This window comes from Equus quagga, chromosome 14, assembly GCF_021613505.1.
Source record: "Equus quagga isolate Etosha38 chromosome 14, UCLA_HA_Equagga_1.0, whole genome shotgun sequence".
Taxonomy (NCBI): Eukaryota; Metazoa; Chordata; class Mammalia; order Perissodactyla; family Equidae; genus Equus; species Equus quagga.
The window spans coordinates 27,438,906-27,444,035 of NC_060280.1; the positions used below are offsets into that span (position 1 = coordinate 27,438,906).

General features: G+C 45.2%; 1 long non-coding RNA gene across 1 annotated transcript; it reads left to right on the forward strand.

Moving 5' to 3' along the window:
* Nucleotides 1–1,855: 1,855 nt before the first annotated feature.
* On the forward strand, nucleotides 1,856–3,992 carry LOC124251944 (uncharacterized). Its single transcript, XR_006891884.1, has 3 exons — nucleotides 1,856–1,987; nucleotides 3,175–3,255; nucleotides 3,618–3,992. It is a non-coding gene; the product is annotated as an uncharacterized LOC124251944 (long non-coding RNA).
* Nucleotides 3,993–5,130: the final 1,138 nt, after the last annotated feature.

Sequence of the window (5,130 nt, forward strand, 5' to 3'; positions counted from 1 at the left end):
AAACTCTGAGGACTAATTCACTCACCATCCCCCACTTCAAATGTCTTTTTTCCCTGAGTTGTTAAGGATAGCCTCTCTCAGCCTGTCTTGAACAAGAGAATAGACTGACAAGGCTGATCACACTTTGTGCTTGACTTAACTTTAGGACAGGTCCTGAATTCAATGTGAACTTCCCGCACTGTAGGCCCACATCCTGTCTCACATGCCTGGCCACCTGTAGCATTGGCACCCTCTCCCTGCCCCCCGCACTAGCATTGTTTTTAGCACCCTTCTTCCTCTTTCCATAGTCACCAATCCCCTTTTCCATATACAAAAGTTTTGCTTGCCCACCCCTTCTCTGGGACAGTCTGGCTTAGACTTTGGGCATCTCCTTATTGCAATTGTCCCCTTTAATAAAATCTTTCCTTACTAATGCCTGGACTTGCACTTTTTTCCTCCTTTACATAGCCAGTAGACTTTTGTTCCTTTAATTCAATACCAATCATTAGGGCCACCAAATGGTATGTTTTTGTCTAAAATACCCCTTTGGGATTATAGAATAGTTTTGTAACATTTTGGTGCCACTGTAGGGGAGGAAGACATGTCCTCTACCCACTGTGGGTTCTTCTGGCCGGAGAACGAATTAAATTCACATGAGACAGAGTAACAGGAGAAAATTAAACAAAACTTTATAACATGTATACATGGGAGAGGCTCGGGAAAGCTGAGCAACTCACCAAAATGGCTAAAGCCACCACCTTAAATATCATCTTCAGCTAAAGACAAAGGAAGGTGTTGGGGGTGGGGGGAGTCAGTTACAGGAGGTTACCAGACAAGCACAGTAAACAGGAATAAGATTATTATGCAGATTTAAGTCCTTGCCTTCTGCATTGATAAGAGTTTCTAGAGATAAGGTCATCCCTCCTTCCTGGTACAGAGAGGGAGACACCTTTACAGATGGAGATTTCCTTTACAATGTAAATGTTTCCCAACAAAGGGCAAGCAAACTCCACCCCTCAGAGTTGCCTTCCTGTCTGCAGTTTATTGAAAGTAACCAGACCCGAACAATCCTCATGCCAAAGAGACATATCTTGGGGTGGCCAATTCCAGTCCCCGACACCACTCATGAAGAATAGGTCAGCACCGGGCATTGAAATTTGTAGCACCAAGATTATTAAGTAGATCTAGAGTAAAAGAAAAGTTGGCTTTCTTACTTGTAAGATCTGTGAAAATGATATTGCTACAAATACACACCAGTACAAGGGACTACGCTCTACTTCTCTTCCCAGCTCTATTTCTGTGAAAGTTCAGTTACAAAAGCTAAGTATCACAAAAGGTCCCCAAATATTGTTTTGGTGGAGTTCCTTTTCTAGATATGACAAGAGGAGGTTCTAGATTTCTGGCAGCCTGGTCTGTTGTCGTGTTTGCTATCTAAAAAGTTACCTAGTGGCCAAGTCCAGTTACCCAGGAAACCAACTAAGTCATTACTAGGATCTAGAAACAAGAGAAGCTGGATGGTTCCCAAAAGAATTTGTGTACAAAAGTCAAGTTTTATTATGCTTTAGACAGCTTACGAGCAAATTGTAGCCAGGTATTGGACTCATTCTAAGGAATGAGTAAGGATGAAAAATGATCCTTGGAAGCACTCGCCTCTCCACCCTTCCCCTTCACATAATCCCCCCAAATGGCTCCAATAGTCTGTAAAATCAAATATATGGAGAAAAGATCTAGCAGCAACCCCTGCCTTTTGCAGGATCTACCCACCAGCCGCAAGATACACACACCAATCTCACGGGGGGCACACACAAAGGTCCTGTCTCTCTTCTCGGGACAGGAAGAGGAGGGGTGGGAGAGTCAACTACAAATTGACTAATTCATAAACTGTCCTACCTCTCTTTCAAATCTTACCTGAAACTGAAAGCATAGCTTCCTCCAAGATAAAAGGGCTGGAGCACTGCCTCCTCGAAAGGCACCGGGACCGAACCACTGAGGATCCACAGGAAGTCAGGTACCTGACAACCCCGAGCTCTGTCCTCTGAAGGGAAGGGGCTCTGAATGTAAGGAACCTGGGAAGGTCCACCGAGGAGAGACTGGTGTTAGGATGGGGCTGGGAGAAGGTCTGAAGATTGGGGTGATTGCAGCAGTAAGGGCAATGTGTCAAGGGGTGATGTGACACGAGATCAGTTCTGTGCAAGAAGTATTCCAGGTAGGGAAGTGAGGTCAGATCTGGCAAAACGGAAAACGTCTTGAAGGAAAGACATGCAGTTTATCCATCCCTCTTGAAATTTGAAAACTTAATCTTAGGTTGTGCAATTTATCACCCAGGCCCTGGAGGCAGCACTGTTGGTGCCTGTGTCTCACAAAGTCCTTTGTGCAGAAGGGCTCTCCCTCTTTCTATGGTTAGTCAAGCCTAGAGCTTCAGGCCAGAACAGGAATATACTTAATTTCCCCACTTCCCTCCCAACTCCATGCACACACCAGCTTCTGCTTCTCCTTCCAACCAAGAAATCCCCAAAGCGGCCGTGCATGTTAGCTCTCCTGGATCGTGGTAGAAGTTGACAATGTCAAGAGATATTTAGAAGTATTGACTTCAGTTTGAGCCCAGGTTAAAGAAACTTTGAAAAGAATTTTTTATTTTTGTTGTTGAGGAAGATTGTCCCTGAGCTAACATCTGTTCCAGTCTCCCTCTAGTTTGTATGTGGGTCACTGCCACAGTATGGTTGAGGACTGGTGTGGGTCTGCATGGGATCTAAACCTGCAAACCCAGGCTGCCAAAGCAGAGTGTGCCAAACTTAACCACTATGCCACAGGGCCGGCCCCAGAGGAATTTTTTTAAAGCATTCATGAAAAGACACAGTATTTCTCTAAGGGGAAGTACAATGGTAAGCCCTCTGAAAGGTCTGCTAAAATGTGATCTACTCTCACTGGCACTCTGTGTGACATGCAGCTCTGCCTGTTACCAAGATTCTTTTCTCTACCAGCTCCCTACTGGGGGCCAGAGGTCACATTCACCTCGTCCCTGTGTGCAGGACCCAGGCAGAGCTGGTTACAGGCAATGCTGGTTAGCTGTTCAGGAAGGAGCCTGGACTTCCAGATTCCAATTAGGGATTCATTCAGGCACAGTGGAGGCATCCGCATGCTCACGATGACATGAATGTTCACATCTCCCTTTCATTATCTTATATTTATTTGCAGTTATTTTTTAACTTGGAGATGACATCTCTTCTAGCCATAGCAGTTCAGTTTTTGATCCTAACTCCGTGGAGGATACAACAGGTAATATATACCATCCACTCCCAACTCAATCCTACTGACCTTGCTCTCCCCTTGCGTCTTTGCAACAATGGAGCTCCCACAGCTGAGTCTGTGGTCAAAGCCATTTAGAGATCGTGAATCTGAAAAGATTTTTTAAAATAATATCAGGAAAGAAAACTGAGTCACAAAGCCTAGCTTTTTCTTCTTACACTACTTATAGTATAATAAGACTGTCTTCATACATGTACCACACATGAGTCTTATGACAGGAACATGTCAGATTTCATGCTGAGTAAGAGGTCCATGCTGTGGGCTCTGGGCGGCATTCAGTTCATGCTATTTCCTCAGTGAATGGATCAAGGGACACTACTCTTTCTTTGCAGGTGACCAGCTGGATATTGTCAACCCAGTCATCTCAGCTGGACATGGCTGACAATGCATTTGATGATCAGTATGAGGGCTGTACTAAAGAAATGGAGAAAAAGGCATCCCAGCTGTTAAAAGAAGAAATGCGAATGAATGGACTTTTAAGGAGTGAATGGGAAAAGGCAGAAGAATACTGGAAGCAAAACATGAAGAAGAGAATAAACTATCCAAAACAATTCAATGATTTCCACGGAACAGCTCTAGTGGCCTATACGGGGGACATTGCAGTAGAATTTAACAGAGCTGTAAGAGAATTCCGTCAAAATTCACTTAACTTTCACTTCAAAGCCTTCCATTATTATTTGACAAGAGCACTTCAGCTTCTCTCTACAACGGAGTGTTACACTGTTTATAGAGGTTCTAAGACCAAGTTTTATCACAGTAAGAGAGGAAGTGTACGTTTTGGGCAATTTACCTCATCATCTTTGGATAGAACTGTAGCTACGAGAGACTATCTTGGAGCAGGTGGGACACTGTTTACCATCAGAACCTGCTCGGGTGTTGATATTCAAGCATTCTCTACGAAACCACATGAAAAGGAGGTGCTAATTCCAGGGTATGAGGTGTATCAGAAAGTCACCGTACAAGGCACAAATGAAAAAAGGAATGAAATTTTACTTGAAAGTCCAAAAAAAATGAAGAGTACCTTCAACTGCTTCTATATTTCCACTGGCAATACAAGAGTGGGAGACAACAACTTCGCCAGTTCAGGTGAGTCTGGGACCGTATTCCAGGTGGGAGTGGTGTGGCAATGATGAAATAGAAGGTGGGTTGCTCCGCTACCAGAAGCCACCAGGGCAGAGAACGATGGGGCCTTCAACCAACTGCTGAAGAGCATTAGGTTCCTCAAAAGACAGGGCTGAGATCCTGGAATACAGAGCAGCTCAAGCAGTTTCTAGTCCCGCCAAGCGCCCAAGCTCCCTGCTGTGAAGAAATGTCAGAAAGATCTCCTGAGCACCAGAGAACACGAGTCATGGAAAATACCAGAATGTGTGGCAGTGGAAAGGGTCAGGGGAGTCAGGAGACCCGGTTCTAGGCAGAATGGTGTGGCCGCTGCAGTAATCCCAGCAAATATCCAGGTGCCTGAAGTCAGGAGGTGGCCGTGGAGGTCAGGGGAGGTTGGGAACTGGTGTTCGCAATGAGGTGTTCTAGGAGAAAGGGCGAAAGCTGGGCGGACTGAGGGGTGTGGTGAGAAAACAGGACAGTGGACCTTGAGATTTCCAGTGTGGCCGGTTTGTAAGTTCTGAGTTGGTTGGAGGACATTTCCATAGAAGTGGTTGGCTAGATTGAAGAGCAGGTGAATAGTATTGGAGCTGAGGAGATCAAAGAACTGCAAGGTTTTGCGGCGTGGCCCACATAGTAAACCACATGCACAGGGATGACGCCTGGCCTGACGAAGGTTAGAGGTGGTAAAAGCGGAGCACACAAACCTCAGTGAAGGCATATCAGTCAGTAATGGTTGGAAATAGT